The following is a 16,428-nucleotide window of genomic DNA, read 5'->3' on the forward strand; positions in this document are numbered from 1 at the left end:
AAAATGAAGTACAAAGGCTTTCTGCCCTCAACAGTATTATATAAAGGAAGTTATGTCCTGAAAAGCAGGGTCATGCTTGTGCCAGGACGGAAGAAGTAGGTGTGCATGTTTTAAGATGTGAAGAATGGCTGTTGTCCAGATGGCAGGCAGGGCGGCTGAAGAAGGAATCAGAAGAATTCAAGACACGTTTCTCGTTTTGCCAAAGTAGCAGTCTCTCCAAGTTTATTCAAGATTTAATACTTTAAATGTGAGCTGAAACTGTAACTTTAATTATACATTTGGAATATTTGAAAATTAAGATTGCCTGTAGTTACAAGAAGAACACCTGGAAAGGAATATGTAAGAAAAAAATGTTACTTCTGCAAATCCCATAAGACGGATTCAATTTCTATTTTAAATTAATAGCTTATCTGTTAGTAACAATTCAGCTCACAGACCATCTATTAATAAGATGAAGCACTGCTCCCACATGTTGAACAAATTGCCTTTGCTTTATCAGACCAGGTTTCCTGTTCCACTTTTGGCTTCTCACAATTTGTTTTAAGTCTGCCCTTGGCTTGCTTTGTTAAACCAAAGGATAGGAACAGAATTAAAGGGATGCAAACACGAAGAAAAAGAATTCAATGTTATAAAATATACCTTTTCTTTCACTGATTGCCTTTTTACAATTCTATCCACTATTCCTTTTTTTACTATCTCTTTTAAAAGACAGCTTCTTTTTGTGAAGTTCCATTTTACTTTTAATATTAATGTGTTTATATTTTAAACATGCATTTAGTTAAGAATCATTTTTGGGGGAATTTTTTTAGCTATTTAACTTGGTAAAATATACCTTACTATTGATCTTCAGTTTGTGGCACAACCCTGGCATCACTGTACTACTGTGGCTGTCTAAGGGAGAATATAATATTCTTAAACAGAAGTAGCTCTGTCTTGGCATTTCATGAATACTCAGTAATTATGACTTACTGATTCATAAGTCTACATGACTTTGGTTGCTTTCCATTGGTAATCAACATCATGAAAATACCTACAGAGAGCTTCAACAAACTCCTGAAATGTATTTTATTCATTAGTTTAGTTTTCACTTACCCATGTGTTTTATTATACAATGGTAAATACCTTTGGGTGATTAGAAAAATGAGTAATTCAAATTATTACTGCCCTAATGATATATTAAAAATCATATTGAAAGAATTTTCTTTACTTGTGTTTATTGAAAAGTAAAAGAAATAACCATTCACTGTTGTTTATGCATATACATTTACTAAGCCAAATTATTGGCAAAACTTTGTCACTTTTTAAAAATTAAAATTCACTAACTTAAAAGAGTTTTCTGCCAGGAAAATGCCATAATTTGGTATGTTCTCAAATGCAAGAATCATGTCTTTCATGACTATGAGAAAAGACTGGAAGCCAAAGGTCAGTCTAGGCTTGAGGTTTAACCACTGGAGATAATATCTCAGAAGACAAAAGGGTTCAAGATTTCATTTCATTATTATACCCATTTACTTAAATATGGCAAACTCAAAGACCATCATGCCTGCTAAGGACAATTAACAACATTGGTTCCGTATTTTGAGATAATATTTCCACCTATTTTGTCAACTTTACTAAGACTATTTTCTTTTTAATTCATAGCTATTTCCAGATTTCTAGTACAAGGAATAATCTTTTCTTCTGGATTCAAGTCTGATAGAGTCATAATTTAACTGATGTATAAGAATGAGTTCAAAAGAATGGAGGACTCCGCACACATGGACATTATCTATACCTTGTCATTTTTTATAGATGAAGTATCCCTTTTCTAAAAGGGGAATACTTTTACAAATAAAATCCAGTCAATCAAAATTGTTTTTATTCTGTGTAAAGGTTGAATGGTTAGAACTCTAACCAGTGCACCTTCCACTTGATTGAGCTTCTAATGGAATTATTACACGAATTGGATGAAATCTAAGTATTGGTCCTCAAAGCTGCATCAGATGAGGTTCTCAGGCGTGCCTTGACAGTGATGGCCTTTTGACGATTATCAAAACCAGACAACTCACCTGCCACAGGTGCTCATTGTATAAAGAGAAGGCAGGGAAACATCACTGGGAAATACAGTTTTTAATGAGATTGATGGTTGAACTGTCTGACTATAAAACTGGAGCCAATGGGTTCCACTTTATTACTCTATCTAGGTGGAAGGTTTTCAGATATATTTTAACTGGTTTTTTACTGAGCCTAGTTTATGACGGTAAAAATTTCGAATGTATGAGGATTTCAATTCTTTCCATATAGCAAAATCATATTCTTTTTAATTTCTGAGCCCAAAGCATGATAAAGTACAGCTACACAGACACTATCTCTCCCAAACTAACTCTCTAACAAACCTTGAAGAAGTGAAATGATTCTAGCTGCAAATTCAAAAGATTTTGGAATTTTGGATCTTGGAAAAAGTAGTGAACAATTCTAGTCATGACCCAAAGGAGATAACTTGAGTGAGCTTTTCTCTTTTGGTCAAGACACAAAAAGATGAGGTATTAGAAAAAGCAATGCTTACTACCACATGTTGGAGCAGCATGGTTGGCAAAGCTTGGTGGAATTTGTTTTAAAAAGGAACACATCCAGGGCTTCCCTGGTGGCACAGTGGTTGAGAGTCTGCCTGCCGATGCAGGGGACACGGGTTCGTGCCCTGGTCCGGGAAGATCCCACATGCCGCAGAGTGGCTGGGCCCGTGAGCTATGGCCACTGAGCCTGTGTGTCGGGAGCCTGTGCTCTGCAACGGGAGAGGCCACAGCAGTGAGAGGCCCGCGTACCGAAAAAAAAAAAAAAAAAAAAAGGAACACTTCAGTAGATTTTCTACGATTCTATCTCTCCAAGTTCACCTTTTTTTTTTTCAGGGATCACATCCATAAGTGCACACCAGGAGTAGTAATGTGGAAGCTCAGCCAGATCCTTGTCACGTGTCTTTTTTAAAAGATTTAAACACCCATTAGAGTGGTCAGTAAGTCAAGAAGTCATTCACTAAGTTGACAAGGAGCCAATGTTTATAAATAGCAACTCACGATGATTTATGCACAATGGAAGTGAGGAAGTTAAAGATCTCTAAGTGTGGCCTAAAGGAAAAGTAGTGAATGCTGTCCACGTGGTTGGCTACAGAGCCTCTTGTTAGTTACATGCTATTAACAAAGCCCTTTCTACCTGTCATTAAAAATGCTTTCTGGTTCAGGGATTGACTGTTTGACCTATGGGTTAGAACACAATAAAACCACACCTATTTGGAAACTTGGTATGTAAAAAGTGTGGTATTATAAAGAAGTGGCACTGGATCATTCAATAAATTGCACTGTGAAAAATCATCTTCATTGTGAAAAAATGAAATTCTATACTTATTTCATATCACAAACAAAAACAGTATCAGTTTTATTAAAGACATGAGGGGGGCTTGAAACTTGTAGAATAAATATAAGTGAAATAGCTTTTTAATACCAGGTGAGGAAAGAATTTCTTAAACGAAATAGAAAATCCACAATACCCAAAAGAAAACTCGATGTATTTAATTACGATAATAACTAATAGCTTTGGTATGATAAAAGAACAATTTAAAAATTTAAAAACAAACCACAGATTCAAAGAAGGTAATTGTAACTTATATACCTGACAGATTTGTATTCAGAATAAGCAAAGAAACTCAAAAATTATTAATAAAAACACAAACCACCCAACCAGAGAAAATGACCAAGGAACAGAATTTAAAAATTGAGTGGATAATAAACTTGTGAATTTTATTACCTCATTAGTAATGAGGAAAATGCAAATTAAAATAATATATACCAGTTTTAAACCATCATATTGACAATATTAATATTTGACCAGGATGCAGAAAAAGAGGGACTGTTATACTGACACTGTTGGGACTTACTGTATGCCAGAAACTCTGCTGAGCACGTACCATTACTGATATAAATTTAAATATGGATAAAGAAATTATAAAACATGCATGGGAATGACATATACCAGCTTAGAGTAGAGGTTGCCTTTAGGAATGATGTTAGGAGAATGTAATCAGGGAATACAGTTCCAAAGAAGGTTTGTTTACATCTGTCTGTTACCTTTTAAATTGAAAGAGAGAGACAGAGAGAAGGAAAGACAGAGAGAGAAACAGAGAGAGACAGAGAGATATGAGTCAAGACGGTAGTTAGTAGATTGTGTGCTTTTTGCAGCCTCCTTACCTCTGTCCTTTAGCAGTCATATCCCAGAACTTATGTTCTTAGTATCTCTATAAATGCTCTCAGCAAGTTGAGATAATTGTTTTTCTACTTAACGTACAATAAAACAGAAACTAGAAGATGTTAATTGACTCATAGCTAGCAATTGGGGGGAGCCATAATTAGAACCCAGATCTGATATGTTCCAAACTTTTTTTGGCAAGGCGTTCTACCAACTAACAGAGAGCCAGGGGACACACTTGTAGGCAACATCTGTGGCACAGTGGACTGGCGTGGTGTGGAGTCCAGACAAAGAAGTCCAGTCCAAGAGCTGCCTTTTTTTTTTTCTTTGCGGTACGCAGGCCTCTCCCGTTGTGGAGCACAGGCTCCGGACGCTCAGGCTCAGCAACCACGGCTCATGGGCCCAGTTGCTCCGCGGCATGTGGGATCTTCCCAGACCGGGGCATGAACCCGTGTCCCCTGCATCGGCAGGTGGACTCTCAACCACTGTGCCACCAGGGAAGTCCAAGCGCTGACATTTTTGAATATCATGAACTCAGAAGAGTCACAGAAGCTCTCTGAGGCTCTCTGAATCTTAGTTTATCCATCTCTGAAAAAAGATCCACCTACTACAAAGAGCTTTGAGAGTCAAATGTGATGTTAAATACAATGAACTTTATCAGTACTAAGAGATGGACAATGTTCTTTAGAATAAGTAACAATTTCTGATTAGGAATTAGCAATCCCCACATCCCCATGGCCTAGCACAGTGGATGCACTTGCTAAGCATTCAATAAATGCTTGTTGATGGGAATGTTGACTGGTCCACACAGGAACCTAGAAGCCAACCATAACTGGCAGCTCTCTATGGAAGTTCCTGTAAATGTGTTACCCTACAAAGGAGTAGAGGATCCCAGGCTGACATATATGGGTTTGTTATTAATAGTCATTCTAATGGAAAGGAAATAGAAGCACGCTAGGATGTCTTGCAGGGAGCCTCTCAGGGTCCCAGAGAGAGAAGCAAAAACAAGACCAGAAGAATATGCACATCAGGCACTTACTTGCTTTACTTCTTGCCTACTCCTGATTGGAGAAAATGCAGTGTATAAAGTTGTGGGCAGGAAAAAATGACTTAGCTATGAAAAGACGCTTGGTAAAAGATGTCCAGGTTCTGACAGGAAGCAGCTGGTTCACCAGCTACAGTCAGGAGTCCACCTGTACTCTGAGTCACGGCCCAAGTCAGCTTTTGTGACAAAGGTATCAGCTTAGACAAATATCAAGACCCTCTTTAAGAAAAGGAAAACAAAATTATGAAAGAAAATAATTCAATGCTGCATATTTTCTTTAAAATGAGAAAATAAAGTAGAAGACAACAAAATGCAACTTAAAAAAAGCTAACAAACACTAATATCACAAAATCTAGGAAAATATCATGATGTATTTATCAATTACTACAGGAAACCCTTCAATGTATAATCTTTTAGCCACTGGATGCATAGTCTTTGATTGCCTCTTCATATGACAGCAATCTTTCAATATTTCCTAAAGACACAGTAGAAAGATATTTAGTCTTTCCTCTAGCATGGTTGAACAAAGAAGCCATTTCTAATACAGACAGCTAGCAATAGCAACTATATCTAGAAGAGATCCTGAGCTACATAAATCTACCCTGCCTATACTAAACTAGATGGATAACTGCTCAACTCAAGTTCTCCTTACCCAACACTCCCTGGGGCCATTTCAATATCACCCTAGATGATGAGCAACCTAGATCTCCATCAACAGATGGATGGATGGAGGGGATGTGGTGCATATATACAACAGAATATTGCTCAGCCATTAGGAAGAAAGGAATGATGCCATTTGCGGCACCATGGGTAGACCTGGAGATTACCATGCTAAGTGGGGTGGGTCCGACAGAGAACGACAATTGTCACGTGATGTTGCTTATGTGTGGAATATTAAAAAAAAAAATGATGCAAGTGAACATCACCCTGCAGGAGGTAAAGTGTGATCGAGGTGAGTTCTTAACTCATCAAAATACAAGATTTTACAAATTTCAAAAAAACACAATACCCTGTGAACATATTGCTAGTGCCTTTTCTGAGGTACGGCAAAGGCCGGTGCAGATGATGGACCCTGAAGCTTGATCTTCATCCACTTCAGCTAATCTGCCTCTACTCAGTTTACCTTCCGCCCACTAAGACATGCCAAGGGAGTTCAAAGTCAGGAAGTTGGTAATAAAGGGCTGGGGAGAGGAGGAGCTTCCCTCCCTGTCCTGTGAGTTCCTATTGGCATTGTAATAATCTTAGTTGTCAAGCCTCCCTGAAAACTGGCCAGAATTTCAAGTTTCCTCGCCAGTGGAAATTGTAGAAAAGAACTCCACCTTCCCGCCAAAGCTCAGGCTCTTTCACTGTTAAAGAAATTAGATTCCAAATGGCATTTCATTGATGTTTAAAGTAACTTAGCCTGACAGAAATGGCTTTTATTATCTTTGGAGAGAATTTCATTACTCCACAATAATGTATTAGGAAGATGCTTCAACACTGAGACTAGAAAGATCCGACTGGCACTATGGAAGCTCTGTGTTACTAAACTGCACGCTGAATGGGAGCTATGAATGTAACATGTGTGAATTCGATTGACTGTTTGGTCACCATTAATATTTCTTTCCATGTGCTACATGGAACCCTGGCAGTTCAAAGAATCATTGCCTGCCTAGGTTACCCTCCTGGAATGACATAACATATAGGCTGTTTAACCAGAGGGCATATTTGGCATAGAAGAAAACAGGGCTTAATGTGAAATTCAGCTTACTGCTTTTCCATCTAGGCCATGAGGAAGAGGGAACTGGAGGTTCAGATGGGGACAGCTTCAAAAGGCAACTAAAAAAATAAAATAAAAAACCCTTAAAACCAAACCACAGCCAGGCTCACACTAACCTGGCCCTGTGGACCTCTAATTCCAGTAACACCCTTGGATCGCATCCATTCTTCCCAAGGCTCTCTCCCAAGACTGAATGAGTGGAGGAGAGCCTTTTTGCTCAAAAGAGACACTGAAGAACAGATTCAGCAATATGGCAAACATATTCCTGTGGACAGAGGGGCCCCGTGAACAGCTATAAAGGGGAGATTAGTTCTTCCTGGTTCACAGGCCTTAGGTTGATAGTTTATCCATGATATCGAGTCACCAAAATTCACCTTTCCTCAATAGAGTAGAGCCTCTGAAAAACTCAGTTCTGCATTTAAATATAACAGGTGCAGTTTATGTTACTCCTGTATATTCATGATTCTATATTTCATATGTTTTCCGTAATTCTAATACGTAACATAGTCAGGCAATTCCTTATTTTAAGGGCATAAACAGAGAAATTTAATCTCAGAAGCATCTTATCTACCAGGGACAACAGTCTAGGTATGCAGCAAACCATCTGAAATAAACATTTTCCTCATCATTCAAGTTGAAAAATAATTGTTGACACATTTTTGGACAAGGTTATCTAAGACAAAATGTTGAATATTATAATTGGCAATGAAAGGTGAAAAAATAAGGGGAAACTTATATCTGATATTATCCCTTTCTTCTAATCTTTGAATGGCTAGTCCAAAATAAGTTTATATCAGCCATTAATCCATTATATTTTTGTTATACTTTTAAGATACTGTAAAAACAAGAAGTAAGTATCAAAAACATGGTCCAACATTGCTTAATCTGTTAATGGTTAAGTAATAAAAATTGCATCTGGGCAGTGGCAAAAAGAAATGATGAGCAACAACTACTATAAGGTCATTAAACTGTCTTTTGACATTCTCTTTCTTCTATAGTTCCATCTTAATTTTAACAATAACTTATTTAGTTTCTTCACAAAAGGGAGGTAATTGAAAAGTGATTTGTTCTCAAAATGTATTACAGTTTCTTAATACAATTTAGGAACTCTAATTTTTCTTACCTTTTATTTAAATATGGAATAAAATTTAAAATACCAAACACATTCACGTAAAACTATAGTGAGTTTTCAAAGCTTTCAGGCTTATACAAATTCTAGAAAGGTAGACAGATGAAGCATTTAGAGACTAGATAGATTGCTCCCTCTTCTGGTAAGTCAGTATATTTCAAACATAAAATGTTGAACATGTGGCATTTGGTTCAGGGTAGTTTTTCATCTTTGAGAGAAATAAATGTTACTATAAACTATTTAAAATAGATTACGATTAATTAGAAGAGTTCCGAAGCTAAGACCTTAGATGATAGATTTAAAATAGGATCTCTGAGGGCTAAAGTTAAGTTTTTTGTTTTTTGTATTTTTTTGCCTTTGGTAAGTAGTGAAATTTTTTTACCCTAAAAACACTTCAAGTATTCCCTGACCACTACTCTTGGGTAAAATTACTATTCAGATTGAAATTTGAGATGTCTGGTAAGCACTGTATTAGGGTGGAGGGAGGAACCCACTGAAGCAGAAATATGCTTTTCGGCTCATTTATAAAGAGGTCCAAAAGAAGGTACTATATGAAGATTCACTTTCCTCTGAGGTTTTGTTTGTTTAATTTTGCCTCTTGCTCAGCAGGGCAAATTAGGGAGTGGGGATCAGGTGACAGAACATGTTACAATCAAAGGAAAGCAAACCAGGCACTTTGGTACAAATGATGAAAATAAAATTTTGTTATTTTTTTCTTCCTCTGTCTTATTCCACTTGGTCATTACTGAGAGTCATTTATTTATGAATGGATTGTGTCTAAAGTCAATTTGTAAATCATTGATTTGGAATTTTTAAGTTTTGTTTTTTCTTTCCAGAGAATCAAGGCTGTCAATGGTTAGTTGTTAGTCCCTTTCCTAGTTATTAAAAAGTCTAAAAAACGTGTAATGTAGGAGAAAAGATAAATTATTTCTTTACCACCTAGTATAAAGAGGGAAGAGTCATTCAGGGAATACCTTGAGAGACTCCTTTGAAGGAGGAAAAGCTGTAGCCCCGAGGATTTAGTTTGCAAGGAAGCACCAGATTGGAAGTGTGCTGTATGCTGAGAAATAAGGAAACTGAGAGAATAATAAGAGAAAGCCCAGGCAGCATGGCAGAAGACCAGAACCTTGGGGAAAGGCGATCAATGTGACCATCCCAGAGTCAGCAGAATAAAGAACTTCTGAGAAAGCGACGTCTTATTTTATAAAACCCGTTGTCTTCTCCAACCTTGTTCTAAAGTAGTGAGAAAGCTGGCGCCCTCTAGAGGACCATTCTTGAAATTTGTTAGAGTTTTGCCTTTGGGGAATTATTTAGTTTCAAGGTTTGTTTGGGGGGTGGGGAAGATGTTTGTGGCCTGGTGCGGCCCGTGGCCAGTGATACTAGACAACCACGGAGGAGGAGGAGAAGGGGGAGGGGGAGGCGAAAGAGACAGGGGAGAAGAGCGAGGTGAAAGGGGAAGGGGAGAAAGACAAGAAGAAAGGAATATGAATTTCAAATATATATATTTGTTTGTGTGTATATATACACATGTATGCCTTTAGCCATTATTTTCAAATGTCAAATATAAAACTGTGGTAAAGAAAACATTCAACTGAATACTTAAGAGTAAAATTAGCTCGCAAATGAACCGTTCACAGTGTACCTACTCTGTCAATACATTTTTTTCCCTAATGAAACGAAGAAAACCGTCACAATTAAATAAACATTCTACAAAGAAAGAGTTTTAAAGTTGGCAAAAACATATCACACTTCTAAGATTTTAAGGAAAAGTTTAAAAATTGTAAACACAGTAACTGAAGTATTAAAAAGAAACTCATTAAAAGAATAAAGTTCTGGTTGACAATTACAGAATAGCACAGATGATAATGCTGTCAGGAGCCATGCACTGCTGGAGAAAATTTAATATTACAATTGTAAGCGAGGTTACTATACCATGTTGGAGAGAAACACCAGTGATACAATTTCTATGTTTCTTTTATAGTGTTTTGTTAAATATTTGATATTATTTTTAATTTTGATTCCATAAAAATTAAACATCAGAATTAAAATATTAAATGGTATGACAAAGGTTTCTATGCATTTAAAAAGTTCAGTTTCCTCTAAATCTGTAATGATGTGCACTAGATTTCATTAAAGTGAATAGAATTGTCTGGTTTATCAACCAATTAAAGTTACTTTAAAAGTTTCCTTGCTGACCTAGAGCTTTCATAGTGTTTGTCTTTTGAGATAGTTAAATTATATATATATATAAATAACTTTTACTTATTTGGAGGCTATTAAATAGATATGCTGCTTGGACTTACAAATTCTTATGAATTTAATATTGGAGATTGGTATATTAATTAGTTTGAAATAAAGATGGAATGCACTAGCCAACTTTTTTTTTTTTTTTTTTTTTTTTTTTTTTTGCGGTACACGGGCCTCTCACTGTTGTGGCCTCTCCTGTTGCAGAGCACAGGCTCCGGACGTGCAGGCTCATCGGCCATGGCTCATGGGCCCAGCCGCTCCGTGGCATGTGGGATCTTCCCGGACCGGGGCACGAACCCGTGTCCCCTGCTTCGGCAGGTAGACTCTCAACCACTGTGCCACCAAGGAAGCCCTAGCCAACTTTTGAAGAAATAATTAATTGAAAATAAAAGATGATCTTGAGAGCAAATTTGAATTACCAGACATTTGAATCTAGTGAAGGCGTTCATGCACATGGTTTTTGGAGAGAAGAATAATTATTATGGCTTTTTCAACTGAACAGTAGCTGAAGAGTCTTTCACTGAATAGTGCAGTTACAGCAAAAGTAATGGAACTAAGTATGTATCATAGAGGTGATTTCAGACTCCTTTCTTTATGTGAATGAAATCTTAAGTTATCAAAGACATGGAAAATGCAAAGATTTCATGAAGATTTCATTATTAATGATTTCATTATTATTAATTCATTATTAATGAAGTTAATAAATGTTTAAAAATACCATAGCATTGCTATACTAAATATTTTACATTTATTATAGCACAATGGTAAGTAATTTATTTTGTTGAAATTTCATATTTAAAACCTGAATTTATTTTTTTCTTATCTATTGTTTTTTAATTATCTTCTGATATAGTCTGCAGAGCATTGAGATACCACTTGAATATAGAATCTTTTATTGTTTTGTCCTTATTACAACCTGATATCTGTTTCCTATCAAATACTGAAGGTAGCATTTTCAGGTTATTTTTGAGAACTAGAGACTTAATGGTTTCCTTGACATATGGTATAATTTTAGATAGGAAAAAAACATTTTCTATTTTACTTATCAGAAGCCTGTTTGTATGACAAACACTTCTTTTGAAATGGCAAACATTTCTAACAACATATCAAGAGTTAGTTTGTCAAAAAAAAAAGAGTTAGTTTGATGTTACATTTTAAAATAAAGTTCAGCTTATTTGCAGGAATATCAATCATGATATTGATATTGAGGGGCACTAGAGACCCTCTAGTTCTTCCTTATGTCTCTCATTCAACAGTCAGTAACTTTTCTTGGCACAACATTCTTACTTCAATTAAGGTTATTACCATCTGTCTCTTATTACATACAAATTACTCACTGATTTGTTACTATTTGTCCTAACACTTTCCTATTTCTTCTGATTGTCTTTATTCTTTTCATTCCAAGTGTTTTATTATAAATATGTTCAACAATCATCAGATTACTTCATTTCATCTCCCAGTGTATTCAGCTAAAGAATTTTTATGGATAGAAAGGCATAATTTCATTATAAATTATTTTCCTTTTATTTCTCATTGCTGTTATAATGAGAATATCACATTTATTTTTTAATCATTAAATTTTCAAGTTACTCTTAAATGATATGGGATACTCACTGGCAATAAAAGGAAACAAGCTATCAATTCACACAAAAACATGGTAAAGAGGATAAGTCTTCGTTAAGTTCTGATCAAAACCTTCCCTCATTTTATATAGTAGTCACATCCCTGGAAAATTCAGTGTATACTAAAACAGTACAAGAATATTCTGTGTTTTGGGGCTTCCCTGGTGGCTCAGTGGTTGAGAGTCTGCCTGCCAATGCAGGGGACACGGGTTCGTGCCCCGGTCCAGGAGGATCCCACATGCCACGGAGCGGCTGGGCCCGTGAGCCATGGCCGCTGAGCCTGCGCGTCCGGAGCCTGTGCTCTGCAACGGGAGAGGCCACAGCAGTGAGAGGCCCGCGTACCAAAAAAAAAAAAAAAAAAAAAAAAAAAAAAAATCTATGTTTTACTAAAAAGAAAGGTGATAGTTCAGATAATTATAAACAGATTTTTCACCTATGTGAAAATCTAGCAAGACATTTGAAAGATACACATAATCTGAAAAAAAATCTTTAAAGTGGAAGATTGTCCTGCAAATTGGGCTAGAGAACTGCTAGATTATATGAAATTTCTTTTCCACTTGTTAAAGTAATTTTATCCCCATTTTGTTTAAATTTTAAATACTTATATCTGATATGATCATGACACAGCAACTTACATAAAGTTGTAGTTGTTAACCTCAAAATTAAAAAAAGGACAATATTAGCAAAAAACTTGATGTGAAATTCCCCAGCTATCAATTTGGTTTCATACAAAGAAATTTATAAAACCTAACTAAATGATTTTTCTTTTCACAACAAGCTTGGAAACAGGTCTCGCTTAGCTAGTGAATCTGAACATGTACATAATGAGAGATGAGTAAGCTGGCCCTTATTAACTCATCATGAAGACGCCTAGTAGTGTTTTTAGGATTAAAATTATGCTTCAGGTATTTACTACAGTGCCTGATTTATAGAAAGACAAAACCAATAGTAGCTAATTATTATTGAGGATAGTTCATTTAAGGGGACTTATTTTTAAATTCTGAATGTGTTTGTTATTATTCACTGGAATATAGTGAAATCTTTTTTTTTTCTTACCCAAAGCTAGAGCAATTTGAGCAAGAAAATAACACAGACCTTGATATAACTGAACATATAAATAAGTATCCATGAGTCCACACTGATGTAAATACTTGAATAAATAAATAAATGGGAGAGAATAGACAATGTCTCTTGCAGAAGAATTACAAATATTATCTGTGATAATCTACCCACAAAAAGGTGGAACGTAACTCCTCATTCCTTGAATATGAACTTGTGCATAGTAACTATCTTCCAAATTGTACCATACGGAATGAAGTATAAAAAGAGTAACTTTGCAGTGGAGAAGCCTGACAAACACTACTTCAGTCATGTGATCAAGGTCAACCTTGGCAATGATAAGTCATGTTGAGTGTATGTACCCTTGATAAGATGTGATGCAAATGACACTTTACCTCTGTGGTCTTTCTCCCCACCCCTCCAATCACATAACCCCTGTCTAATGTTTTTCATGAGATGTTTTTCATGAGAAAAACATCAGGCAAATCTTAAATAAGGATATTCTACAAAAGACCTGACCAGTACTCCTCAAATCTGCCAATGTCCCAGTACTCCTAAAATCTGTCGATGTCATTGAAATTAAGGACAATTTGAGAGAAACTGTCACAGCCTAAGTAGGAACCTAAGAAGACAGGATGCTAAATATAATGGGACTTAGGAATAGAAAAAGGAGATTAGGTTAAAACGCAGAAAATCAGACTTAAGTATAGGTTTTAATTATTAATAGTGTATCAATATGTGTTCATTGATTGTAACAAATGCACCATCCTAATATAAGATGTTAATATGAGAAACTAAATGAGGAATATAGGGAACTTTTGTACTGTCATCACAATTTTTTTATTGAGATATAGTTGATGCGGAGTATTATATAAGTTACAGGTGTACATTAAAAAAATAGAAACCTGTTCTTAAATAAAATTTTTAAGAAATATATTAAATCATAGATCTATTTTTCTAAATCACATAGTCGAATGAAAAGAACCAGGGCTTCTTAGAGAAATGATGAATCAAAGACTTATATATGGTAAGTGTAAGATGAACTTGGAGTGTTTGTTTTACCAGAAAGTAAGAAAGCATTCCCCTCAAAGAACTTCAGAACAACAGCAACAAAATACATATGGGAGCATGACAGGAGGACATAGAAGCCAATGTGGAAAAGTTCCCAATTACCAAAGATGAGATGATTTGAGCAAAAACATAATGATACTATTGAGTTATAGCCCAAAGAATAAAATAAATATCCACAAACCTGCAATGCTATAAACAAATCACTGAATACATAAATAAATGGAGAAGGAAGAGAAAATTTGCCTTACAGAAGAATTCCAAGTAAAATATTTAGATAGTCACACCTCCAGGAGAGAATTCTCACCAGGAGGTGGAACTCAACTCCTCTCATCTTGAGTGTGAGTTGGAATTAGTGACTTTATTCTAAGGAATTGAGTATATAAAGGGAAAAATAGTAATTTGATAGAGAAACCTGGTAGACATCACTTTAACCAAGTGATCAAAAGTAACAGCACCAAAGATATATCATGTTGACACCATGTACCCCTGATAAGACATAAGGAGAAGGACACTGCATCCCTGTAGTATTTGTCCCCCAAACCTATTATACCACTTAATTGTGAGAAAACGTCAGACAAACACAAACCTGGAGATAACCTACAAAATACCTGACCAGTACTCTTCAAAACTCTCAAAATCATAAAAAAAGAAGAAAAGACAAATTGTCACAGATCAGAGGAGAGTAAGGAGATATCATAAGTAAATGTACTGTAGTATCCTCAATAAGATCCTGGAACAGGAAAAATATATTAGAGAAAAAACTGGTGAAATGAAAATAAGGGCTGTAGTTTACTTAGTAGTATTATATCAATGATAATTTCTAAGTTTTGAGAAATGTGCCATGGTTATGTAAAATTGTCACCATTATGGGAAGCTGAGTGAAGGGTATATGGGTATTCTATCTACTATCTTTGCAACTTTTCTGTAAATCTAAAACTATTCCATAATAACTGTCTTTTTAAAATAGCCATGAGTTAATGAAGCTATTGACATTTTGAATTCAGACATGAGGAAATCAACAAAAAGAGAGGTACAATGGCTTCCTGTCTCAAAGCTGTCTAATGACAGAAAAGAAAATACCCCAAATGAGACCTGCATTTTAAAATGATATCAAAATCTTAGAAAAGCAGATAAAGAGGTACTAGAAACAATGATTTCCCAAACAGGTTGTTTTGTAATTAATGGGTGAAATTAAGAGTTCCAATGTTTACTTAGAACAAGACAAATTTTAGCTGCTGGTGTAGATTTGAAATATATTTTAGCCAGTCAATTCTCAAGGGATTTTATTATTTTTTTAAATCGTGTTTTTTTTTTAAATTTCTTTGTATATTTTTAATAAAAATTGTATATATAAAGTGTACAATATGATGATTTGGTATACATATACATGGTGAAATGATTACCATGGCCAAGCTAATTAAAATATCATCTCATATTAGTTACCATTTTTATGTGATGAGTGCATCTGAAATCTACTCTCTTTGCATATATCCAGTGTTCAGTGTAGTATTATTAAGTATAGTCATCATGCCTGTACATTAGACCTCTAGATTTGTCCTGCATAATTGCGACTTTGTACTCTTTGACCAACATTTTCTCATTTCCCTTTACCCCAACCCCCATTCCCCCTCAGCTCCTGGTAACCGCCTTTCTACTCTCTGCTCCTATGAGCTCAACTTTTTTTATGAGATTTTTAAAATGTAGCTTTATCTGGCATGAAGCCCCTAAAGGTAAACTTCTGTCGAAATTTATTTCAATTCTTTAGAAGGACCAAATAAAAGGAGATAGAGTATAAATGATTTCTAGAACTGTCTACACATCATTAACCTCAAAAAATCGTTATAGTTTTAATTTTTAAGCAAACAAATGCATCCTCCACTTAGATGTACTTATTCATCATTTAACTAGCGAAGAATCTGGAAGGGTTCCCTTTCATTCATGATCAGTATAAATACAGATGGTAATATCTTTTACTCACTGTTCAAATCATTGTGTACACTGTACACAGCTTCAAGCCAAGATCATATGCTCTCATCCATAGTTGTCTCATCTTTGCTTTTCAAAGTACACATATTTCCAAAGCCAATTTCTTGTCCTTTCTTAAATTAATTGTCACTTTTAGGGAATGTATTTTGAGAACATGTACATTTAAGTAAAACTTAAGCATTTTGAACTATGAAATTAGACCCACAAATTTACAGGTAGTCACTAGTGTAATGCTTTACCTTTCAGACAAAAGAAGCATGAAATTTACAGTAGGAGATATGTTGAGTATTTTTAT

Source organism: Mesoplodon mirus, assembly GCF_964341445.2.
Source record: "Mesoplodon mirus genome assembly, chromosome: 16".
Classification (NCBI taxonomy): domain Eukaryota; kingdom Metazoa; phylum Chordata; class Mammalia; order Artiodactyla; family Ziphiidae; genus Mesoplodon; species Mesoplodon mirus.